Source organism: Myxine glutinosa, chromosome 10 (genome assembly GCF_964187855.1).
Source record: "Myxine glutinosa chromosome 10, kmMyxGlut1.1, whole genome shotgun sequence".
NCBI lineage: Eukaryota > Metazoa > Chordata > Myxini > Myxiniformes > Myxinidae > Myxine > Myxine glutinosa.
In genome coordinates, this window is record NC_136270.1 from 25345964 (window position 1) to 25373322 (window position 27359).

Sequence of the window (27359 nt, forward strand, 5' to 3'; positions counted from 1 at the left end):
TTCTGCTTTGCAACGAAGCAGGTTTTGGCGGGAGGGGCGTTCCCAAACCGTGTTTGTCACTGAATAATTTATTGATTGTCTTTGGTTTGGGTTGTTATTCGGAGTTTGGACTCGAACAAGACCCGAAGTCTCGTTGGAGAGGTAATTAATTGTGTGCGCCTTGTGGTGATTTTTTCGGAGTTTTATTAAATTGTCTCCTAGCGATCCGTGGTAATTACCAACCGATGTGATTCTGTATTAAAAACCTGTTAATTACCGTATGATTGATGTTATTGGCTGAAGTAGTACATGGCTATTGCATGTGTTGGTATCATCAAACTGTATTGCCTGCCAAAGAGGTTTATTGTCATAAATCAGTTATTAATAATATTTACCTGATTATTGTTACGTCCGCCACCAAAGGTGGATGGAGGTTATGTTTTCAACCCTGTCTGTTTGTCTGTTTGTCTGTGAACAAAATATCTCAAAAACTTGTGGACGAATTCGGACGAAATTTGGCAGAGATGTAGGATTTACCATATCACAAGGAGGAAATGATTCGATTTTGGTGAAGATCCAGGGGCGGATCCAGGAATGTGACGACGGAGGATGCACGAAGCCATAGCGCCTGGTGAGGGGTGGGAGGAGGGAGGGGGATGAGAGGGGTCTGGGGGTCCTATCCCAGGCATTTTTTTTTTAAAATTGATCGTCAGAAATGCCATTTCGTGCGTTGTTGGAAGTTTCTGCAGCTCCTTGTGTTCTTCCCTGGTCCAACAGTTCAGCAGATTCGCGATGACTAATGGGGTCAGACCGAGGAACTGGTGAAACGACTTGCCCAGCTGTTCCTTCTGTTATAAATTGCTGAATTGTGTGTGTGTGTGTGTGTGTGACTGTGTGTGTGTGACTCTGTGTGTGTGTGTGACTCTGTGTGTGTGTGTGTGTGTGTCTGTGTGTGTGTGTGTGTGTGTCTCTGTGTGTGTGTGTGACTCTGTGTGTGTGTGTGACTCTATGTGTGTGTGTGACTATGTGTGTGTGTGACTCTATGTGTGTGTGTGACTCTGTGTGTGTGTTTGTGTGTGTGTGACTCTGTGTGTGTGTTTGTGTGTGTGTGTGACTGTGTGTGTGTGACTCTGTGTGTGTGTGACTCTGTGTGTGTGTGACTCTGTGTGTGTGTCTCTCTCTGTGTGTGTGTGTGTGTGTGACTGTGTGTGTGTGACTGTGTGTGTGTGACTGTGTGTGTGACTGTGTGTATGTGACTGTGTGTGTGTGTGTGTGTGTGTGTGTGACTCTGTGTGTGTGTGTGTGTGTGACTCTGTGTGTGTGTGTGTGTGTGTGACTGTGTGTGTGTGTGTGACTCTTTGTGTGTGTGTGACTCTTTGTGTGTGTGTGACTCTTTGTGTGTGTGTGTGTGTGTGACTCTGTGTGTGTGTGTGACTCTGTGTGTGTGTGTGACTCTGTGTGTGTGTGACTGTGTGTGTGTGTGACTCTGTGTGTGTGTGTGTGTGTGACTGTGTGTGTGTGTGTGTGTGTGTGTGACTCTGTATGTATGTGACTCTGTATGTGTGTGACTCTGTATGTGTGTGACTCTGTATGTGTGTGACTCTGTATGTGTGTGACTCTGTATGTGTGTGACTCTGTATGTGTGTGACTGTATGTCTGTGACAGTGTCTGTGACAGTGTGTGTGTGTGACAGAGTGTGTGTGTGACAGTGTGTGTGTGTGTGTGTGACTGAATGTGTGACTGAATGTGTGACTGTGTTTGACTGTGTTTGACTGTGTGTGTGACTGCGTGTTTGACTGTGCATGTGTGACTGTGTGTGTGTGACTGTGTGTGTCTGTCCAGGCCATAACTTTTTTACCATGCTGTTTTACCATTTGTTTTGTCATCAAATTTTCAACAAAGCTCTATCTATCTATAATTCCAGTAATCTCTGTGTGTTTGTTTGTTTGTACGTTTGTTTGTTTGTACGTTTGTTTGTTTGTACGTTTGTTTGTCTGTGACCGCTGTTTCTCGACAACCACGGGTCCGATATACTTTAAACTTGCCAGGTATATTGCTGGGGACCCGAGGATGTGCCTTTTCAAGGTTTCATATTAATCGGACAATTACTTACCGAGCTATGTCCAAAAAACGATTCAACCAATCAGAGAGCAGCGAGCTATCGCGTGTGCCGAACGTGGCGAACACACTCTGCCTCGGATGGCACATTTGAGAGCGTATTCATTTATTTCCCGTCGGCAAACTATGTTGGCGCTATGTTGGCGTTAAACGATGTTTTAAAACTAATTAAAACCCCGGGGGGATTGTCACTGTACTCGCAAGCCGTTCGCCGTTCGCTTTGGCGTTGCGAATGGACCAAAACATTTCATGAACCAAACCATTTCATGTAAAGCGTTCGCCGTTCGCTTTGGCGTTGCGAATGAACCAAAACATTTCATGGACCAAACCATTTCATGTAAATAGAGGGGGGGGATATAATTTTAGATATAGATATAGTACGGGCATGCCCTAGTTATGATAATACGGAGAAGGCAAATTAATAATTTTGTCAAAAGGTCAAACGTCAGTCACATAAAATCATCAATTTTCATCCAATTTACCTGAAATTTAAATTTACCATTTGAGTTTTCCCATCAAATTTTCAACAAAGCATTATTATGAGACTATGGAGAAGGCAAATTAATAATCTGGTCAAAAGGTCAAAGGTCAGCATCATATAAATTAGTCAATTTTTATCTGATTAACCTGAAATTTAAAGAATTTGCATATTAGGTCACTAAATTGGTTTACCAATCAAAATCTAGAAGCTTATTGTTTTTTAGATCGATTAAGCTCAAAGGTCAAAGCTGCATAAAATCATCAATTTTCATTTTGTGTTTTTTTTTTAAACTGTTTTCGTTTTTTTGAGCATACGGAATAAGAAGAACAAGTCTGAATACAAATAGATGCGGACAGGCTTTGCATTTTGAGATTCTTTCTAATTTTTAGCCGCGTCGCAGACGCTGCTCATAGAGTGCCCTCTGCTGTTGTTGTTGTTCTTCTTCTTCTTCTTGTTGTTGTTCTTGCAGAGAAGACAAAACCTCAAAGCTCCACCCATTCTGGGAACCATAGCTCCACCCATTGTGGGAGAGGCTTCATATAAAGAAATATCCACCATTTTATTAACTCGCATAGCTTTGAGGCCTGTTTTGTAGGCCCGTGGTGTCTTGCTCTCTCACACAGTTTTCTTTCAAATCAAATTCGATATATCATTTCATTTTTCGCAGTCGCTAACATAGTTTTAGACTCGGTTGAAAAAAAACGTGAAGAAAATCCGATGAAAGTTGCCCTTTATAGAACGAAATGAATTCTCAAAGGCCTGTAACTTCAAGTCCATTGAGATATATATTTTTTAAATCACGGCATGGTCAGTCATACACCGCCCGAAATAACAGACGGGAAAATGCCGAGATATATATATTTTGTTTAAATCGCGGCATGGTCAGTCATACACCGCCCGAAATAACAGACGGGAAAATGCCGAGATATATTAAAAATTCGTCCATTTGATGACAATCGTCACGATGAAATATTTAATTTATACGTCATCACAATAATGTGGAGAGAGGAACATAGCTTCGTTCACGTGTCGCCACACACGGGAAATTGGCGAGATTTTTTTTTTTTAAATCGCGGCATGGTCAGTCATACACCGCCTGAAATAACAGACAGGAAAATGCCGAGATATATTAAAAATTCGTCGCCACACACGGGAAATTGCCGAGATATATTTTCACTTTGCACAAAAGTAACATCAAGTAATCGAATCAATAGGAATGTCCTGTGCCTATAACATCGACGTTATAGGCACAGCTGCATCTAGGCATTGTGTAACATCGACGCGACTTTTGTTTTAATTAAAACTTTTTGTACTTGTTGTTGTTATGAAACCAGAACATCCATTGAACAAGTGAAGAAAGACTTTGTGTTGGTGTGCAACTTTTAGGTGTGTGTGGGCTCCTAATACGTGTGTGGGCTCCTAATAAGTGTGTTGGCTCCTAATAAGTGTGTGGGCTCCTAATAAGTGTGTGGGCTCCTAATAAGTGTGTGGGCTCCTAATAAGTGTGTGGTCTCCTAATAAGTGTGTGGGCTCCTAATAAGTGTGTGGGCTCCTAATAAGTGTGTGGGCTCCTAATAAGTGTGTGGGCTCCTAATAAGTGTGTGGGCTCCTAATAAGTGTGTGGGCTCCTAATAAGTGTGTGGGCTCCTAATAAGTGTGTGGGCTCCTAATAAGTGTGTGGGCTCCTAATAAGTGTGTGGGCTCCTAATAAGTGTGTGGGCTCCTAATAAGTGTGTGGGCTCCTAATAAGTGTGTGGGCTCCTAATAAGTGTGTGGGCTCCTAATAAGTGTGTGGGCTCCTAATAAGTGTGTGTCGTTGGTATATCCGCTTGTGACCAGTTTACTATTCTGCAGCTGTACTGGAACACTGGTACTGCTAGTTAGGTTATGGCTTTGATTTTGTTCCTTGGGGTGAGATAAGTTTTCAGGTTCAGCCTCGTTGTAAGCAGGTATTTTTGGTAATTGGTCTGTGCATTTTTATGACAAATTTGGTGGTCCTCTTACTCCTTGGTATTTGTAAGATGTTTTTTTGTCTAGCTCCTGTATTGTTGTATCGAGGTCGATTTTTATGTTATCTCTTTTTGTTGACCTAACTTGCATGAATGTGCCCTTGGCACACTAATCGAGGACAAATTCCATTTGGATGTCGGTGGAGAACCATTTCACTAATTTCAGTTGTTCTGCCAATTTTTCATCATTCGGTGCAAATAGTTTAAAATCATCCATGCATATTGTTACGGTTCTCCGCCGCCCTTCTTCTCCTTACCAAAGGGGGATTAATCCCCTTGTTCTTTCTGGGCTTGGCGGAACCGAGAGACTTGAAACGCCTCTTCTGGACAAACGCAAGGTAGGGTTTCGGGACCAAGTCTCGCTCGTACCTAAATCCCTGCGCCGCCACGGAAGCGGGGAAGCAAGCCTCGCACAAGCCACGTGTGATTTGGGTACACCAAGCAGATTGAGTACCACGTGGTCCGTGCAGTTACTGTTAAATATTGGACCCCGATTAGAGCGGTTCTACTCTTACCACACTTGGCCAATGAGGAAATCACGAGAACGATCGAATTGAAAAGGAAGAACACAGGTTTAATTATTATTCCCACACGTATGTACAATGATCGGTACGCAGAGACCCAGAGCAGCACTTAATCAGTCTTATTCTTAACACCCAGACTCGGGCCCATCACACTCACACAGGGAATTGCAGGCAGGTCGATGTTCCGGCCAAACGCGTCGACGTGGTCGTCCAGGAATGGCCCCGTCCGGCTCTCCATGGTCCCAGCACGTCCCGCGAAGATGGCAAGCAGGCGATGGAAGGATCCTCGTAGCGCGTCTCCCGAACAAAAGGCAGCCGATGAGGTAAGAAGGAAAATATGCGTCTCTCAGCGCGGCTGGCGGTCACACAGCCGTTATCACTTGCGAAACTCGATGCATTGTACGCGGCTCGGCTTCAAGCTCAACCAAGCGTTGCTTTATATTAGCGCATATCCTGGTTCATGCGCAGCTCTCGCCACTCGCGTATCTCTCAAAGTCCTCTTCGGCTCACCGCACTCCTTCAACTTCTCACCTCTTCTGTAACTCACCACACTGCTGGAACTCAACTCTCAACTGCTGGTGCTCAGTCCTCTGCTCATCAGTCCTTCTCGCTCTTACTCAACTGCTCGGGGCTTTTCGCAACGCCTTATATTGATATGCCCCAAACCTTCTCGAACCCTCTCGAACCTTCCAACCACGCCCTGTGATGCAGTGCTGCCGCCACACCCTATGAGCCCTGATTGGCGGCTCGAGCTTACCGTCAGCTCCTCTGCCACCCTCATTCGGCCCCGCCCCGACCCTCCTAGGCCTGCCTCGTGTTAATTCGCCAAAAATGAACCAAAGTCAGCACAAAGAGGCATGAGGCTAGGGACGCGGGATAGTCAGTAGAAGTAGGACCTATTCTCCTTATTCTACTCAACGCAGAACTAACATAGGAAAAGGACTAAGCTCACAAATACTAAGAGATAACTACACTATCGCGAGCCTACATGTTGCTTGTGTGACTAACTATGCGGGGGAAATTTCACCTTTATTATACTGACTGTGATCAAAACTCAAACCCGCAACACTACCCCTCTCCCTCGTCAGACTCGTCCCCGAGTCGAACCTACAAAAATTGGAAGGACGGGTTTTGAGAAAGATCTGGGAACTAACTTTTATGTTTACATGTGACATATAGATGTGGTTCCCTCTAACATTTACTCTAACCCATGTATGCGACAGTTTTAAATCACTAAATATGTCCCACCGATTGCGTTGAGTAGCTACTCCAACAGAATCACGCCCACAATTAACCGAATCCGGAATTTGTTAAACTAAACATGGAGCCGGTGGGCAGCATTTTTATATGCAAGCACAAAAACCTACTCCTTATTTACAGTTCTATGACCCAGGACCTGTCCTTTTTGGAAAGAACATTGGAGGGGAGAGAAAGCACAGCAAAATACACAAAAACACATTCAAAAGTCACATTTGCTGCTTGCTTCTTGCATCTTGCATCTTGCATCTTCTGTGTGCATATATCAAACCGGCAAGTCCCCGGATAGGCATACAGGCCATTCCTGCTCTTCAGGGCTAAATAAACTTACCAATCTTCTCGTCACTAGCACACCATAATAAAAACAATACACAACAAATGTGTTCGTTTTATTTCTCTGCCAGGCAGGGCCAACCCTATGTGGTCCGACTGCGTGACATTTATGCCACTCAAAACAAGGGGTCCAAGATGCAAGGTGAATTTGCAGCAAGGTGTTGCACAGTAGAGGTGTAAGGCCACAAAACCTGTGGTCCATATGTGTAATGTGCAGCAAAGTTACTGTAAAAGGATACGGCAGCAAAATGCTGCACAGTTCGGCTGCACAGATGTAACAAGGGTGCAGCAGGGATGCTGCACCGATGTAGCAAGGTGCAGCAAGGAATGCTGCACAGGTCGATTGTGCTGCACAGTTCCACCTCCAAAATGGTCCTGGGGTGGGGGGAGAGACAAAGCACGACCAACAAAGTGGAAAGGGCACAAAGGTACACAGCAAAACAAGGTAATGCAACATGAGGGGCGCGGAAGAGCGAGCAGAGCAAGCTCGTCCCTAACCGTCCGTACCCCCCAACGTCGGCTTACATTACCCTAGCCCTTCCTGGTATTTACAAATTCGTCTCTACGTCTTGTCTCCCATATCCCCCTCTATGCCAAATCCGTTTCCCAATCCCTCCCAGGAAAGAAGGAATGGAACAAACACAATGTCCCATTACGTCATGATGCATCTTACTTACTCAAATCAGTTCACTTGGCCTTGGTGTGGAGCTTCGTTCTCCTTGGTGAATGGCTGTGGAAGTGGATGGCGCGAAGGGAATTCCTCATTTCCTAACTACACTCAGTGCCATTAACTCTTAAACTACCCAGGGTCGTACCCTGCCAATTGGCTATCTTTAAACTATGTGGTTCTAAAAACCGAATTCCCATTGACCACCCTGTGATGCCATCCGAATTTGTGTCTCACTCCCAAATTTTTCATACTGTGCCCTTGCACAATTTCGGGGCTGGGTCGTGTAGCTCCACTAGCAGGTCTACCTCCCTGCGCACCTCCGCCACTGAAGTCGCCACCCGAGCTTCACCTGCTCCTGCGACTACCTAAACTGGGGAAGGCCCCTCCTGGCTCTTTACCCCCTGATGCCCACCTTGGCATTGGGCAACCAGGTCCTTCCTTTGGATCCTCCGGCCCCACTCAACAACTCACAACTACCCTAACTGGCTCTCAGAGCCTACCTGCGGCCTCACCTGGCCGACAAACTACCAGTGGCGGAGTGCCCCAATAACCATACGCACCAATTGAACCACACGCCCAGCCATTCCATATACTCATGCACCCTCCAAAGCACTACTTGCCACTACCTGCACCACAGGTGTCAATATCCAAACAATTTACCTAAGCCCTCTACCTGTCTTTACTCTACCCACCCCGGGCTTTCGTGAATGGGTCCATCTCCCCCCATTCACTCCTTCGCACCATGCATTCCACACCTTTTATTCCCACACCAAGCATTCCACACCACTTATCTCGCACACCAAATATCTTGCACACCTCTTGTGGTCACACACCTTTTTCCATGCACTCCAAACACAATTCCTTTTGTCTCAATACAAATCCTCAAACACACAGCATCATCTATCTAACTACTTTGCCCCTAATAACTCGTGCTTCCCCATCATCCCATTAAACTAAGCACTCCCTCGTCATTATCATCCATCTAATCTCTCTTCGTCCCCACTACAGTACAAATGTCACAACTTAAATCTTTTGTCTTCTAAAGTCTGCCTTCTAATTCCCTATCAATTATCCTAGCCCTCCCTCGGCTAGCTTCGGTGCCCCATGGAGGCAACCATCGCTGGACCTCCATGTGCCTGTCACTGCCATCCCCCTAATCTAATGCTCATGGGCCCGGGCTGTGTGAAGAATGGTCAAACTACCATTCCGCCACGCAGTTTACACTATGTCCATTCGTCAACTACACTTGAGCCTCTCCGTGTGGGGATACATTGTCAAAGCTCGGCTTTGAAAGGCCGAGCGATCCATGCGGTTGGTTGGTCTACTGTATGGGGTGTCCGTCCGGCATTTTCGATCCAGGGGAGGAGGAATGGATGGGCCGAGGTTCAGGGTCCCACGCACGATGGCCCAACCGCCCACGGTCGGAGCACCGCACCCGCCAGGGGGCGCGGCTTCGAACTCTCCTACCTCCCCTTGAGCCTTGCCGTTCGCCTTTACCGCCACGACACGGCACCAACCATACAGGGCGCGGGCCGGCACGAATCGTGCACGTCGGTCCTTGGGACACGGCCGTAGCATCGATCCCCGCTGGTCCCTGCCGCACACAACTCACCGAGGGCTCACGTCGGCTATCTGTCGCGCTAAACGCTACCCCGGTCGGTGTCGATGCTTGAGCCGCGTTCTCACCACTCGCGACCCACTCCACACTCGCACACCCAGGCGCCCCCATACACTCCATACATTCTGTTACAGCACACTCTCCTTCCACGTCCTCTGGTGCGCATTCCCCCTCGCACACCGTACTCGCACCTGCACACCTCGGCGCACTCATACCTTCCACACACTCCGTTACACACTTTCCTGTTACACACTCTGTAACACCCATGGGTGTGCACTCTCCTGTTGCACACCCAATCCTCATACACTCTTTTTCCCCACTCTCGGGTGTGCACTCTTTCGCACACTTTTCTCACTCACACTCGCGCTCCGGTGCACACTTTTCTCAGTCGCCCTCATACACCGCACGATGGACCTTCCACGACCGCCCAGGTTTCGTCCATGTCCCAAGCGCGCCAAAACCCTTTTCGCGCCAAACACATTCCTACTCACCTTGGGGACCTTTTTTCCTGCCAGAACCTGCAAACTTTTCATTTGGTTAGCAAGCCCGACATCATGATGCAAATACCAACTTTGTGTGCATTCCATTTCTATCTCCCGTGATTCATTTTCTATCTCTGCCGTCTCTTCGGCCCCAATTGTTCCTTCAATTTGAATTATCTCTTCGATTCTAATTATTTCTTTTTCTTCGACGATGGCTGGCGCCAATAAAATTTCCTTTTCCAATTCGGCGACCATCGGCTCTTTTACACCCCGCATCGCGATTTCCATACCCTCGGTCAACTTAGCTGTGCTCTGCCCAAGCTCACTCTCCACGCGCTCCTCACACCGTGTCACCTCATCGTGTCGCATTGCGACCTCCTCGCTCAACCCGCGCCTTATGTCCTCCCCCATTTCTTTCTTCGACGCCACTCTCATTTTTTCCAATTGATTCTTTTGGATGTCCATTTTGTTTTCCAATTTTTCCATGTTACTCCTTGCTTCATCTCCCATTTCCTTCAATTGACCACCCATTTTGTTTTCCAACCCCTCCATGTTACACCTTGCTTCATCCCTCATTTCTTTCATTTCCTTACTCCTTTTATTATTGTCGCACTTTGACTCCGCCATGTATTCGCTGAATCGTGCCATGAACTGCTGCAGGTCAAAGACCGTTGGTACAGCGGGCTCGGCTCTCGCCGACACGTGCGAGGCGCCGCCATTTTCTGCCCCTGCTGCCGGCCCTCTTCAATGTCCTCCTCTTCTACCAACCCTTCCTGTGGATCCTGGGTCATTAATTCCTCCTCATCATCTACCCCACCGGCATTCGACCGCCTTGACTAGCCATGGTACGATTTAAATTTGTTTTTTAATACTAAATTTCGGTCGCTCGCAATTTTGGGGCCAATTCGTTCAAAAAATTTTTGTTAGGGTTCCAAATGCCACTCCCGGACACCAATTGTTACGGTTTTCCACCACCCTTCTTCCCCTTACCAAGGGTGGATGAATCCCCTTGTTCTTTCTGGGCTTGGCGGAACCGAGAGACTTGAAACGGCTCTTCCGGACAAATGCAAGGTAGGCTTTCGGGACCAAGTCTCGCTCATACTTAAATCCCTGCGCCACCACGGAAGTGGGGAAGCAAGACTCGCATGAGTCACGTGTGATTTGGGTACACCGAGCGGATTGAGTACCACATGGTCCGTGCAGTTACCGTTCAATATTGGACGCCGATTAGAGCGGTTCTACTCTTACCACGCTTAGCCAATGAGGAAATCACGATAACGATCGAATGGAAAAGGAAGAACACAGGTTTAATTATTATTCCCACAACTATGTACAATGATCGGTATGCAGAGACACAGAGCAGCACTTAATCAGACTTATTCTTAATGCCCAGACTCGGGCCCGTCACACTCACACAGGGAATTGCAGGCAGGTCGATGTTCCGGCCAAACGCATCGACGTGGTTGTCCAGGAACGGCCCCGTCCGGCTCTCCATGGTCCCAGCACGTCCCGCGAAGATGGCAAGCAGGCGGTGGAAGGATCCTCGTAGCACGTCTCCCGAACAAAAGGCAGCCGATGAGGTAAGAAGGAAAATACGTGTCTCTCAGCGCGGCTGGCGGTTACACAGCCGTTATCACTCGCGTAACTCGATGCACTGTACGCGGCTCGGCTTCAAGCTCAACCGAGTGTTGCTTTATATTAGCGCGTATCCTGGTTCACTTCTCACTGCTTCTGTAACTCACCACACTGCTGGAACTCAACTGCTGGTGCTCAGTCCTCTGCTCATCAGTCCTTCTCGCTCTTACTGAACTGCTCGGGGCTTTTCGCAACGGCTTATATTGATACGCCCCAAACCTTCTCGAACCTTCCAACCACGCCCTGTGACGCAGTGCTGCCGCCACACCCTCTGAGCCCTGATTGGCGGCTCGCGCTTACCGTCAGCTCCTCTGCCGCCCTCATTCGGCCCCACCCCGACCCTCCTAGGCCTGCCTCGTGTTAATTCGCCCAAAATGAACCAAAGTCAGCACAAAGAGGCATGAGGCTAGGGAGGCGGGATAGTCAGTAGAGGTAGGACCTATTCTCCTTACTCTACTCAATGCAGAACTAACATAGGAAAAGGACTAAGCTCACAAATACTAAGAGATAACTACACTATCGCGAGGCTACATGTTGTTTGTGTGACTAACTATGAGGGGGAAATTTAACCTTTATTATACTGGCTGTTATCAAAACCTTAAAACCGCAACAATATTATATGTGTAACCTTTCTTCTTTCGTTGGACGTTCTTTTATTGGATGTTTGGTGTGTGTGTGTGTGTGTGTGTGTGTGTGTGTGTGTGTGTGTGTGTGTGTGCGCGTGCATGCATATGTATATGCACGTGCATGTGTATGTACGTGTATGCATGTGTGCATGCTTACATACACCTCCCAGATGTAAAACGGAGTTCTTCCAGGTCTCAAAGTATCCACCTTCGTTTCAGTAAGGGATCATGATTCATGGACCAGTTTGTGATATTTTCTTATTCTCAAAGTTTTATTCCGAGGGTTATTTTGAGGATCGTCACCGAGCCCCAGACAGCTTCCAAATGCAGTTTGTTTGTCATAATATTCCTAGGGTTAGTTTTTGAGATCTCTATAAGATTATTTTATCATTCCCGTTGCTCCAATATTCACTAGTACAATTGTGTGTGTGTGTGTGTGTGTGTGTGTGTGTGTGTGTGTGTGTGTGTGTGTGTGTGTGTGTGTGTCAATACATTACAACAACATCACTTGTCAGTGTGTGTGTCACAGCTCTGAACTTGTCAATAGATTACAACAACTAGTCAGACATATGTTAGCACAGGGAGCTACAGTTGGTAGATGAAAACAAGTTTTCTTTAAAATCACAAAACGACACCAAATCGAATTAGTAAAATACAATACGAATTGTAAAAATATTATTCATGAGATATTTATGTAAATACAACACAATATAAGAATTAAATATACTACAAATCAATGTTGCTAGGAATCAGTGGTTGCTGGGATACGGCAGCATGCAAAAAACAGTTTTCAGTGATTGCTAGGATACGGCAGCATGCAAAAAACCGTTTTCGGTGAAAGTTTGAACATTCGAAATACAGTTTGATCGAGAGGTCAGTGGTGTGGTCTAGACTGGTCGGATTTTTGGGAAAACACACTTCTAGAGGCATTTTTGGGGAAAAGCTGACATACCACTTTTTATCATAATTAGGGTGTGCTGAGTTCATTTTTGCTGTCTGTCACCCTCTCCTGTGAAGCTAAATTCCTCAAAATGGCCAAAAACAAAATGGCCGCCAAAATGTTATTTTACCTGTTATATCCGGTCTTCCTGAGGTCAAATGCACAGTTTAGAAGTGTCATCCATAGATATGACGTATCACCATATATAAATTTGTTGTCCTATCAAATTATAATGTTGTCTTCATTTTAATTAGTGGCAATGGCGGCCATTTTGTATTTCAAGATGGCTGCCATGGCCAGCAACTATTTCTCTTATATCGACTTCTAAGGTACATCCTAGTCGGAGTTTAATTGTTCAAAGTTTTGAGGAATAAAGTAATTTGGCCCAAATATTTCCAATCGTAGTTGTAATCAAGAAACATATTTGCTCCATATATGTGTAACCAAAAATGCTGAAACACTCTACGCTCATATCATCATCACCAGAAAGCGCTTATATGGTTGAGTGATAAAATGCACTAACTCATTTTTCTTTTGTTTCAGATGAAGGATTGTCGAATGTGATTTTCATATGATGAATGTGCCGATACAAAAATGAGAATATGGAGCCAATACTGAATCTTAAAAGAGACAGATCCACTGATGTCAGACAATGCATCATCTGTCAGGAGAAGAAAAGTGACAAGCTGTTAGGTGCTACAGAACAAGGACTAACCAAACTGAAAGAGTCTGTGCAAATACGTCAGAAACATAGAGACAGTCAAAACAGAATAGCAATCGATAGACTTGTTATGATACTAACTACCAACCCTGATTCCTTGGTATGGCATAAATCTTGCTATGCTCGTTTTACTAGCAAAACAAACATATCCAGATTACAAAAACGAAATTACTCTGAATCGTGTGAAGCTGGCACAAGCGCTTCAGCTGGTGATCTGCCCTCTAGACCACCCTCTAGACTTCGAAGTTCCATACAGCCTGTTGATTGGGCAGCCTGTATGTTATGTCAGGATGACAGCACTAAGACCAAATTGTCATCTGTGACCACGCTGAAGATGAGTCAGCAGGTCCTTGAAGCTTCTCCATATGATCAACTTACCAGTATACGTTTGTCTGGGGTGAATGATCTTATAGCTTCTGAGGGCAAATACCATGCTAACTGCTACAAACAATTCCTCCGCAATACATCCAGAAGAAAGGAAAACACACAAAAAAAACAGATCTTGCTATGCAATGGCTTATAGAAGAACTAGAGGATGCAGCAAAACTAGCTCATGTTCTCGAACTATCTGAGGTGTGGAAAAGATATTGTCACTTGGCTGAAACAGCTGATATTGACGTTCCCCCATGTTTCACTAGTAGGAGGGCATCTTTCAAGGAAAAGCTTAAACTATATATAAGCCACTTCTTTGAGTTCGTAGTTATGCACAACCAAGCCGTTGAAGACAGACAAACATTGCTGGTGCCAACAAAATACGGACATGTCCTAATTTCAAAGTTGGTAGCTGAAGATGAGGATGCCCATACCATGCCTGCTTATCAGCTAGTGGATGACTCGTTCCTGGAAATGGTACATGTTGCATTGAAGCTGCGATCTGAAATAATGTCCCAATCTTCCTATGAAGGCTTCAACATTAGTGAGGATGAAGCAATATCCTGTGTTCCTGATAATCTGTTTATGTTTCTTCGTTTGCTCTTTGGTGGACAGGGTCTTCTCGAGGGCGAATTTGGTGAAACTGAGGATGAAGTTGAAAATATCGAAGATAAAACTGAAGAAATCAAAGAAGAGGAAATATCCCAGGGTGAATTAAAACTTCAAGGTATAATTCTGAGCATAGGACAAGACTTGGTTTACAATGTCAGTGGTGGAAAACGCTGGACGCCCAAGCATGTAGGCTTAGCATGTACATTACACCAAGCCACTAGATCAAAGGAGCTGGTGCAGCTCTTTCACAATGCTGGTCACATCATTGGCTATGACAATGTTCTACAGGTTGACACAGCTCTGGCAGAACATACCCTGAAATCCATGAACATTATAACAGGAGCAGTGACGCCTCCAAATTTTGTACCAAATCGGTTTGTGCATTTCACATGTGACAACATAGATATCAATGACAGCAGTCTTGATGGGAAAGATAGCTTCCATGCCACCCAAATTGCAGCGTGGCAACGGGGTCCAGAATCGGATATGGGTTTCAAGAATTTAGGGCCATCGAAAAACACTACTCTAGAAGTGCCTGCAGTGATGGAAGAACTATTGCCTGCTGAAGTTATAGAAGGTGTCGTGGAACCAAAATCAACCAGAGACACAAAGAAGGAATGGTACAATGAATCATCAACAAATAAAGCAGCAGTACGTCGGTCAGAAGCAACTGATGTGGCATTTTTTATTACCCGTCAAGAAGAGGACAATAAAATAGGCTGGACACGTTTCAATCAGAAAATCAGTACGGTAGATCCAACCTTGACAACAGTTGGATACATGCCTATTGTCCAAGCACCAGCCCATGAATTGGACACATTGAATACTGTGGTCGAACGGTGCAGACATGTGGCTCGTTGTCTTGGTCAAGAATATGTAGTGCTAACAGTGGACGAAGCTCTCTACTGTAAGCTGATGGAACTGAAATGGGCAAAGGATGAATACCAGACATTCTTGATCATGCGGCTTGGAGGACTCCATACAGCAATGAATTTCCTCAAGGTTGTAGGTAAGCACGTTCAGTCATCTGGACTGTTGGATTCATGGGTGGAAAGCAAACTCATTGGTCCTAGGGCTGCAGAACAAGTGATGGCAGGCAAGGCATATGCCAGGGGCATGAGAGTTCACAAAATCACCCTTCAGATTCTCTGGAGTATCATCATGCCCAAGTTGCTGGATCAAATTGGCCATACCAACCAACAACTCAGGCAAGACATAACAGACAAAACTAGTGATGGAGACTTGGATTCTTTGATCTCGCTTCTCGAAACAGATGAGTTCAGGGATGCAATGACAGTGTACATAAACTCCATGGACAATGTAAACTGCCAGTTCTGGTGGAGTTACATGCAGATGGTACATACACTTCTCTTGTTCACCCGTGCCCAACGTGATGGAAATTGGGAAGTTCATTTGTATGCTTTCCAGTCTATGCTCCCACTGTTCATGCGTTATGATCACACAAACTACGCACGATGGGGAACAATATATGTGAATGAAATGCACCAACTTCCACCAGAAGTGCTACATGAATTTCAAAATGGAAATTTTGTAGTGAAAAGATCAAAGCGTAGGTTTAACCAGGTTGATCCAGACCAAAGCCAAGAATGGCTAAATGGGACGGGGGAAAAATGGAGGTGGCATCATTGGTATCACCAAGACCACGACAGCCTGAAGCAGATGGGCCCTGTCTTACAACCTTAGATCCCACATGTCATGTGAAACCAGAAAAATGTACCACCTGAACATGGACGAAGAGCCAATGCACAATGAATCCACAAAAGGAAGACAAAAACAGGACAGCCAAGATGAAGACAACCTGATGGCAGTATTGCTATCATTCAACATATTTGCGAATGAAGAGTCTCCAGTCTTGCAAAACATCGCAACAAAAGACCTGGCCACCCAAAAGATTGGAGATGATCTCCTGAATGCCAAAGAGAAAGGACAAACGCAACAACACATTTGTCGAGGATAGGCTTCTGCCATGTGAGAAATGGAAGGTCAGATTTCGTGACCCTTTGCACAAGAACAAGCCATTGACATTTTCATCCCTCTTTGATGCAGAAAGGCAATGCTCAAAATCAAGCAAAGACAAAGTATTAAAGGCAGACCGATCAATCCTGCAGCAGCTGATCATTGCCTATGAAGCAGGAAGGAAGGTCAATCTAGATGAAATTTTGTCCCATGAGCTCTTGCCAGTGCCGATTGCACTGGCAGAAATGAATGGTGACATTCGTACAGGATCCAAAGCCATTCTGTCTCAAGTTCTGACAGCAGAAACACCATGCCCACCGATGCTGGCACCAGATGAGCTCGGTGGCAATGCAACCATTATTTTTGATGGACAAGCCTTGGTGATTGCCATTGGGAAGCCACACGGACTTTCTACATTTGGAGATCTGGCTGATGTCTTCAAAAACACTGTCCTTCAGATAGGATATTTGTTTGACTGCATTGATGTTGCATTCGACAGATATTATAAGGTGTCCATTAAATCTGGGATGAGGAAGAGGCGTGCCAAGGGCATCAGACCCATTCGAAGAGTCATTGACAGCCATGAGATGCCCTTGCCAGCTGACTGGAGTAATTTCCTGGCCTTAGGGGAAAACAAGGCAGACCTGGCACGATTTCTTTCTGAACATATGGTAAGGCATGATCAGCATGACAAAACCATCATTGTGGCTGGTGGATTCACTGATGAAGAGAGGGTTGAATCAAACAACCCGGATGTGGACACATCCCTGCTTGAAGCTCGGCATGAAGAGGCTGATACCCGTATTATTTTACATTGTGTTAAAAACCAAGCTGACAGAATAGTGGTTCAAGCCAGGGATACTGACATTCTGGTTCTTCTTCTGGCTCACTTCCCTCGAATGTCTTGCACAAAACTCTGGCTCAAAGCGGGCACAGCTAAGAAAAGAAAACATATACCTATTCACACAATAGCAGAACAGATGTCGTTTGGTCCGACTGTGCTGGAAACTATTCCAGCCTTCCATGCTTTGACTGGAAGTGATGTGACATCCTTCTTCTCGGGCCACAGCAAATCCACTGCATGGAAAGTCTTTACAGAGCACCACGGACTACTGCAAAATCTTGGAAATGGAGATCTTACAGAAGGAACTGCTAAAGATGCGGAGCTGTTTGTCTGCAAAATGTACAAGATGCAACACGTTGACACAGTTGACAAGGCTCGACCAGTACTCTTCATTAAGTCCCGCGCTCCAGAGTCACTTCCCCCCAACAAGTGATGCACTATTCTTCCATGTGAAACGTTCACATTATCAGGCATTAGTGTGTAGACAAGCACATCTGAACTACCCAGATCTGCCTCCACCCGACTCCATGGATTGGAAACAGAGCGAGGACAAACTGGTGCCCATTTTGATGTCATTTCCACCTGTACCCCAGTCGTGTCTGGAACTGATTTCCTGTAGCTGCAACACTGGCTGTATGAATTTACGGTGCAAGTGCAGAAAGTCTCGTCTGTTGTGTACATCACAATGCAAATGCAAGGATAACGACAACTGTCACAATGAGTAGAACTGTATATGAATGACTGTGTGACACAATTGCAGAAAATTCGATCATTTTCATATGAGACATTGGAGGGAGATGCACATTCTATCAGAACATCACATGTACATTGTATTATATATGGCTAAATTTATTTGAATACATATAAAGTAGCATTATGTACTGCTTAAATGCTTGTACCTTATCTAATTCACTGTTTGTCATCATATGAATGTGCCTACAAATAGCCTCTCGTGTCGCCTTCATATTTCCTATATTGACAACATACCGATTAACAATGACAGCCATCTTGAAATTCAATATGGACATCAACAACCTATGTTAAGAAACTAAGAACAGTATTTTGCATATTTGAGAATAATTTTGATCCATAATGATGTTTTTGAAATGAGGAGAGTACTCAACTTTGTATTTAATTTAGAGAGGTATTAAAAAAATACAGTAAAATTGAATCTTTGGCAGCCATTTTGTTTTCGGCCATTTTTGAAGCTTTTGCCTTCATTTGAGAGGGTGACAGAGCAAAAATGGACTCAGCACCCCCAAATTATGATAAAAAAGTGGTCTGTCAACTTTTCCCCAAAAATGCTTCTAGGATTTTATAGAAGCACATTTATCAGATTTCCGACCAGTCTAGTCGTGCTGGTTGGTAGATTGGTGTATTTAAGGTAAGATGTGCATGATTTAATGATATCATATTATCGAGTGTGTAAGGAAAGTTATAAATATATGATAATACATTAAATCCTATTGCGAGTAAAGTTGGAATAAGTGATGTTGCATTGATGGGTTGACTGACTGCCTGGACACAACTGAGGTTGTGGATCTACTGATGTACCATCTATTGATCTGGATCCATGATCGAGGTTGTGGATCCGCCGTTTGGAGAGTTACTGGGCTGAAAGGATCGAAACCTCGAGGAAGAACGGTGCCCAGCTGATGATCCATGCAGTCGGGAAACTAGTCAATTGCTTACGGGTTAAGGTTCTTGCTTTAGGTAGAGAAACTATGTTTGAGGTTTACAATTTAAATAAAGTTGAATATGGGATGTTGTGAAATTAACATCATTTACAACAATCCTTTAAATTATTTATATTTAAGTTTAGGAACAACCAATACTGTACAATTAATTGTGTGTGTGTGTGTGTGTGTGTGTGTGTGTGTGTGTGTGTGTGTGTGTGTGTGTGTGTGTGTGTGAATAAAAGAATGAAAGAGAGAGATAGAATTGTGAGAAACAGAAATTTAAAAACGAGGTGTGTGTGTGTGTGTGTGTGTGTGTGTGCGTGCGCGCGCGTGTCTGTGAATAAATGAGAGAGATAGAATTGTGAGGAACAGAAATGAAAAAACCAGATGTGTGTGTGTGTGTGTGTGTGATTATCAACCTCGATATATACTGTTGCGGCTCTCGAGCTCATCGACGTACTGAAGGGGGATTAAGCCCTGCTCCCCCTCGAGCTTCGAGTCCCCGAGGCCGCTACCCACTCTCCACTCGTGGGGGCGGATTGCTGAGCAATTCCAGCCACCAAACCCGCAGCTAGCGCGTGGAAGGGTTTCCGGTCACAACCCGAGTACCTTCGATACACACGCCGCCGCGAGGACGGGGGCTGGACCTCACACGAGTCACGCTGGTCTTTAACGCCGAGTGGTTTGTGTGTCGCGTAACTCGTGCCGTTAATTACTATGAACCCGATCGAGCGGTTTTAACTTGTGCAATGCGAAGCCAATGGTGAAGGGACGAAAACGGCCAAGTTGGAAACAAAGCACAGATTTATTCACAAATGTACACTGGTGATAGAAAAGGGACACAGAATAGAACCTTAACCACCTTACTTACGTTTCCCAGACAAGGGCCCTCTGACTCGTTCGGGGATAGGGAGGAAGAAGGGGATGCACACAAAGCGCGGCCGCTTAGTGCAGCTCACCCTGGACGGCTCGTTGGGCGTTTCCCCCCAAGGATGTTCGCGGCAGGGACGTCGGCCTCAATCGTGCACGAACGGGAATCCACACAGCGTGTCCCGAAGCCAGTGAGGCAAAAGCGCACGTGCAGGGAGTTCAGGCAGGGAGATCGTCGGAGTCCAGGGCCAAGAGAAAGCGGGGGCAGAGAGAAAGTGTTCGGGGGTCCGGGCCGCGTTTTATAGCCCCCGGAGTCCAACCAGAATGTTCCAAAGGCCTCCACTGGACGCCGGGGGTCACGTGTCGTGATAGCCCCTCATCAGTCACTCCCCTTAGTTCTCATTGGCCGCTTGCTGCTGGCCACTCCCCTTTAGCTCTCATTGGCCGCCGTTATTGGCCACTCCCCTTTAGATCCCGTTGGCTGTTTGCTGCTGGCCACTCCCCTTTAGCTCCTCCCTCAGGCCTGTTCGACTTGCCCTAGGCCCACCACATGGCATTCCAGGCTCCAAAGAGGCCTACCCCTACTTTACCTGCCTCAACGCATACTAAAACTGGGAAGGAGACTATACTTCACATTTAATAAGAGATAACTAACTAAGCGAGGCTATATGTTGTGGTGCAACTAACTAAAGGGGGGGTTGCCTTTATTTACAAAACCACAACAATACATACATGATTTCAAAACACACCTGGTCACAAGTGTGCCTCACTGACCGGGTCCTCAGTCGAGATCCTCAGCATCATTCCGTTTCGGCTCTTCAACCTCGATACAGTCAGCTAAGGTGGGCCAGCAGGGGCACATACGCCTCCACATGCAGCAGCTACACCTGCTGCAGTAGCTACTCCACATTCAATAGCTACGGCTCGCTTCCCACAGTCTTCCTGATTTATTTCATAGGCTAATTAAGTGTGAGTCGGTAAGTGTTAAGACTGGAACAATAGCACCTGCAGTGAACCTTGCGGGGGCTTCGGTTCCAGAGGGGTGGGGGGGGGGGATGGTTGTGTTACGTTTATGGGGGGTAGGCAATACCTTAGTCCTGGTAGATTTGTATAGGCAGTGTGCTCTACAAGGTATACAAGGTATAGGTATAGGTTGTATAGGTGTATAGGTAGTGTCATGAAGAAGAAGAAACCCAATTTAATAAGTAGGAAATTTGTGTAGACCGTATGTCGGGTAGGCTTGTATCTTCGTCCCCATGAGAGGGGTTGGGTTTGTTAATTAGCGAGGGAATATCGGTAAATTAATTCCCTGTATGTAATGGCCTCTGTTATTTTTCCTTTGTTCCTTATGACACCGCAGAACACACCTTGTAAGAAATCCCACATTAACCACACTAATTAAAAACCAACCGGAAACCAGGCATCGAACACTACTGCTGGTCCCACAGCCGCTACATCACCACCTCAATCAGGCAAGGTCCGTGAGGCCACGCCTCGAAGAGCAGTGATTGGTCCGGGATTTGATTGGCACGAGGACTGGTAAGATGGAATTCGCTGATAGCAGCGGACACGCAGATGACGTCAGAGCGTTGACTATAAAGGCTGTGCCAGCATTTTCTTCTTCTCATTCTAGACCCCATAGCGAACAGTCGCATTTTTATGCTCTTGCGCAGGGGAGATTCATCACAAACAGTCATGTCCAGACATTTTGTCTCTTTCATCTGCTCTCACTTTCCTTGTGGCTTTCTCTCTTGTGTTGGGGTGCTCCGGAGCGAGGGACATTCATAAATAACGGGGACATATACGGTGCGCTCTTGAGCGAGGGACATTCATTGGGAGCAGGCACGATTTTGTATCTCTCGGTCGCTGGATCTGATGGTGAACGGTCGTGTTCCGACATCTTCATTGTGATCGTGAGGAGGAACTGCGGACCGAGAACTGCGGTTTCCCACGCAAGGACGACGAAGACGAGCGCGGCTGGGTGAACGAGGGACGAGGGTGGGCGAGGCCTAATTCGTGCCCTCGGCAATGCAGTCTGCGGTTTTCCTGTCAAGGACGCGAGGGGTTTTTAACGATTCCTGAAAAGGTTCAAGAGCCGATTAGAGCTAAGTGCCACACAATCACATATTAATTTTTACAGTTATTTTTCAAATTGTTTGTAGTTGAATCTGTGTTGGGGCGCTCCAATTAGGAATTTATTTTTATCGTGCATTATTTTGTGACCAGCATTTTCGTTAATAAAGCCGGTGTTTTTGTACATTTTAATTCCGTGTCGGTTTGAGTTGATTTATTGCAGGGTCGAGGACGTCGGATGGACTTGTGCAGGTCAGCGCTTATGGCTTCCCCCCCTTCACTTGCTCCCCATGCATATAACGAAGGTCCACCATTGAATTGAATGCCTCGGACCTAAAGCTTGTTTGGTCATCTGTGTCACCCTGCGGTGTTCGCCAGAGGGCAGGCACATGAGAGTACTATTGGAATGTACCTTTCGACACTTTGGACTGCTGAGACCCATTGGACCTTTGAAGAACCTTTAAGACCCCCCAAGACCCCCAACATACCCTGAAGATCCTTAAATACCCTAAGGACCCAAAATACCCTGAAGACTCTGAAGATCCAAAATGTCCTATGGACTTTTTGTGATCTGAAATCGAAAAATCTAAGACCGAGTGATGCTGTGGACCATCGAGTAGAAAGAAGGGCTGTATCAGTTTTCAGAGCAGTCGGTTGGTAAATAATGGATGAGTAGAGATCCGAAGTTTCAGGGGGTAACCCTCCACCCACCCCTCGAAGCCCCCATGGTCCAAATCCGAAAAAATCAAAAAATTGAAGCTTGAGTGATTGTGCGGGCTACTGTCTTGTGTTCATGTGTCAAGTTTCAGAGCAAACAACCGGGTGATTAGGGAGGAGTAGCAAAAACAGCAAAAAGTTAACGCATGGACGGACAGACATCCAGACTTCACAACGCGTTTTATAAGTTAATCTCTGAGAATCGAGATGTGATGACCGAAAAGTAAATGAGAGAGGAGTAGTGGTTGGATTGCTCAGGCCTGCTGTCTGTCAATGACAAGTCTGTGTGATCAGTGAATTGCTATTTTCACAGGCTGCAGTCTCAAGTGTGATTCACTTATTGGCTTTCAAACCTGCTGTTGGCTTAATGACTAAGGTGCCTGCCTTAACATCTAAGATCTAGGTTCTTGTGTTTAAGCCCCTGTCGTGCCATTAAACAACACTGACCTTCCAAGGTCTGCAAAATGAATACCAGCTTACGGGAAACAGGGGGTACTGCATCAGCAGCACAGCTCCACTTCCAGCGATGATGCCACCATCAGCAACAGACTACGTACAGAGTTTCTTGTTTTTTCTTTTTGTACACCGCTCCTTTCCTATGCCATCTCCAGGCATTGCAAAACGTCATTGCCGGGCACCGAAGAGGGCTCGGCAGTGACGCACGCTGAAAGGGAGTGCAGTACTCAGTTTTCACTCTGGTTGTTGTACACCGCACCTTTCCTATGCCATCTCCAGGCGCTGCAAATCATCATTGCCGGGCACCGAAGGGGGCTCGGCAGTGACGCACTCTGAAAGGGAGTACTCAGTTTTCACTCTGGTTGTTTCCTTGCTTTCTTGTTTGTTTTCTTGTTTGTTACTTGCCGGAAAAGATTCCGGCAAGTATGTTGATCTGTTCGTTTTCCGGCAAGTATGTTGATCAGTTGGTTTGTCTGTCTGTCTGTTTGTCTGTCTGTCTGTCTGTTTGTCTGTCTGTTTGCAGCACTATGTCAACACCGTTGCACGTAGAATCGCCAAACTTTGCACATGTATTTGCCTTGCCCTGGAACAGACTGTGCCCAATTGATGACGTCATCGGTTACGTGGTTCGGCCGCCATCTTGGAAAAACCGAAAAACTTTGCACCTCTATATCTCCGAAAGTGCTGAATAGAAAAAATTGAGACGGCTCATTGTAAAGAACTCTCCATGGGGAATAAAATATGTTAATGATTATGTCATCGGTCATGTGGTTCGGCCGCCATATTTGTCCTAAATGGCCGATAAAAAAGTAAATTCCGGCAAGTCCTCGGTCTCTTACCAATTTTTCATCTGTCTGTCTGTTTGTCTGTCTGTCTGCAGCACTACGTCTACACCGTTGCACGTAGAATCGCCAAACTTTGCACACGTATTTGTCCTGCCCTGGAATAGACTGTGCCCAATTGATGACGTCATCGGTCACGTGGTTCGGCCGCCATCTTGGAAAAACCGAAAGCATTTGCACCCCTATATCTCCAAAAGTGCTGAACAGAAACAATTGACATGGCTCATTGTAAAGAACTCTCCATGGGGAATACAATATGTCAATGGTGACGTCATCAGTCAGGTGGTTCGGCCGCCATCTTGGGAAAACCGAAAAAATTTGCACCTCCATATCTCCGAAAGTGCTGAATAGAAAAAATTGAGACGTGGCTCATTGTAAAGAACTCTCCATGGGGAATAAAATATGTTAATGATGATGTCATAGGTCACGTGGTTCGGCCGCCATCTTGGAAAAACCGAAAAACTTAGCACCTCTATATCTACAAAAGTGCTGAATAGAAAAAATTGACATGGCTCATTGTAAAGAACTCTCCATGGGGAATAAAATATGTTAACGATGACGTCATCGGTCACGTGGTTCGGCCGCCATATTTGTCCTAAATGGCCGATAAAAAAGTAAATTCCGGCAAGTCCTCGTTCTCTGACTGATTTTTCATTTGTTTGTTTGTTTGTCCGGGTGATATCTCAGCCATCCTTTGAGCTAGGAAGCTGAAATTTCGACACAATAGTGAGCAAGTCCTTTGTCAAAAACAATATTTTTTGTTTTTTGATTAATCAATTAATTGAGGAGTTATTTAATTAGTAGCGATTAATTAAGTACTTATTTAATTAATTAAATTTCGTTTCTCTTCTGACCATTAACTCAGGCACCTTTTGAGTTAGGAAGCTGATATTTTGACATGCCAATGACCAGGTGATTTGGCTGCAAAGGCTATTTTTGATTTATTAATTAATCGATTAATTATTTAATTATTCGATTAATGACTTAAAAAAAATATTTTTTTTAAAGTTACAGATTCTGATGAAATGGTGGTGGTTTATGTGTTCTATGACCGAATTGATTAATAATTTAATTTTTTAATTATTTTTTTTATTTTTTTTTATTTTTATATATATATATATATTTTGTATACAGAATCGAGGCTCGTGAAAGAGCTAACATTTATCAAACAAACAAATCAAACAAACAAGCAAACAAAGTATATAAAAAGGGGAGCGGTAGAAAAGATGGGGAGAGAAGGGGAGGAAGCACACAAACACAACATTTGAGAGCAGGGACATCGGGAGATGTGTGGGAGGGAGAGGGCTTGGGGGGAGGCAGGATAGGTATAAAACGCAAGGACACCAAGGACTTCCAGGAAAGAAATTGATATTTCAAAAAAGTGGATTTGGGGTGAAATTAGCGGGGGTAAAAAAGATCAAGGTTTTGGATTGGGGAAGATAAGAGATGGTGGTGAACAGCTGTTTTAAAGACCTGGAGGGAGGAGTGGGATTGAAGAGAGTGAGGGAGCTTGTTCCAGAGGCGGGAGAAAAGAGGAATGAAGGAGTGAAGGTGAGCAGAGAGCCTTGATTTTGGCAGTTTAACCATAAGAGGGTTGCAGGCAGATCTTGTGCGACCTGTAGGAATATTTGGGGGACAGAGCACAGACAGCGCTGTTGACTGGAACCGGAAGACCGGAAGCGGAAGTCTTGTATTTATTTTCATTATTTCTCATTTATTTATTTTCTTTCTCATTTGGCCAATATCTCAGGCACCATTTGAGCTAGGAAGCTAATATTTGGACATGACAGTGACCAAGTGATGTGGCTATCAAGGATATTTTTGATTTATTAATTAATCATTTAATCGATTAATTATTTATTGATTAATCAAATAATTATTTAATTTTTTATTAATGACTTATTTAATTAAATTTCTAAAAGATACATCTTCGGATGAAACACGAGTGGTTTCGTTATGCTATTAGCCAATTGATTAACAAAATATTTTGTGATAATCTTTTATTGATTTTAATTATGCAATTAATCAATCAATTAGTGTACACCTCTCCCCTCCCAATGCAGCCTCTATGAGCTGCACTACGGTATTGCCGGGCACCGGAGGTGCCCCGGCAATGCCGCGCTATAGGATATTTAATTATTTGGCATGGGGGCGGTGTACTTTGAATGTATCTGTACTTGTCTCTTTTCTTTTTTGGTTTAATTTCTTTTCCAGGCTGCCTGCAGTCCAGGCTTTTTTTGCTCAATAACAAGCAGTCGTTGAACCTTCGTAAGATACTAAGGTTCAACAGCTGTTTGTCAAGTGAATGTATATGAAAATCATTCTCTTATCTCATTTGTAAAATCCTGCTTTGGTTTCCAAGCTGTCTTCAGTTACAATTTGTCGTGCAAATGGGATTACGCAAGGGGCCTTTTATTGTATCTCTTGGAAAGGACAGAGTCCTGTTACTCTTTTGTGCCAAAGTGTAGTGTGGTTTACTCTTTGGCATGCACTTTGTTTTACCTTCCTGAAGCAATAACAGCACGTCAAGGCAAGATAAAAAGAGCAGGGGTTAAAGGTTGGACATTCTGGTTGTACTTCCTTCACATTTTCCTACCCAGGCACAACCAGTGCATGGAAATGTTGAACCTTGAACCAAATACACCAAAAATGTTTGACTTATAACTATTCTTTTTGCAGGTTTTAAATATTCTTGATGTGATGGCTGAGTTTTTGCCTGGATATGGCCCTGTGCCTGTTGGAACTGTGCTGCTCATTGCTGGGTCAATCTTGATGATATTCCTCCGAAGATTATTGACCATGAAATCGAACCACGACATCTTTCCTCCTGGACCCAGAAGATGGCCCTTTGTAGGAAACTTGCTGCAGATGGACTTGGCTGCACCTTACAACACATTACAAGAGGTACTGCAGATTGTATCGGATCTTTTTGGTGTTGTAGAGTCTCGCCTAAGGGTCCCTAAAAAGACGGGACAGCAGTTCACATCCATACCACAGACATCATCAGTCTGGATCACTGAGCTAATTCTATAGCCCCCTATCAATGAATGGATTGATCACATGGTGCTAATTTCCCTCCTTAATTATTTCTGAGATAATCCCCTATTTCCGAGTTAATCTGTCACTAATTATGTGTTAATGGCCACTGGTGTTTATCCATTCAATCAAACTTAATAAATGCAGGAAGCTTTTCATGCAGTCTGATGTGATTGATGATGACTGATGAGCTACTGGGATTAATGAGGCTGGCATTATCCTTTATTATGTATAGGCCTATATATATATATGCAAAGATTTGCGGTTGGGAGTAAATCCAAATGACTCCATGGTAAGATCTCCAATTGTTTGTTCAATTAAAGGTTGGAGATCTTACCATGGAGTCATATATATATATATATATATATATATATATATATATATATATATATATATATATATATATATAAATTGTTGCGGATTCGGGGTCGGCACTCCCGTTACCAAGGGGGGGTTAATCCCCTTGTCTTTTAAGCTGGCCGTCCCCC

General features: G+C 44.9%; 1 long non-coding RNA gene across 1 annotated transcript; it reads left to right on the top strand.

Moving 5' to 3' along the window:
- On the top strand, positions 1–27026 carry LOC144894009 (uncharacterized). The gene is made up of 2 exons (XR_013624686.1): positions 1–141; positions 26515–27026. It is a non-coding gene; the product is annotated as an uncharacterized LOC144894009 (long non-coding RNA).
- The last annotated feature ends 333 nt before the right edge of the window (positions 27027–27359 follow it).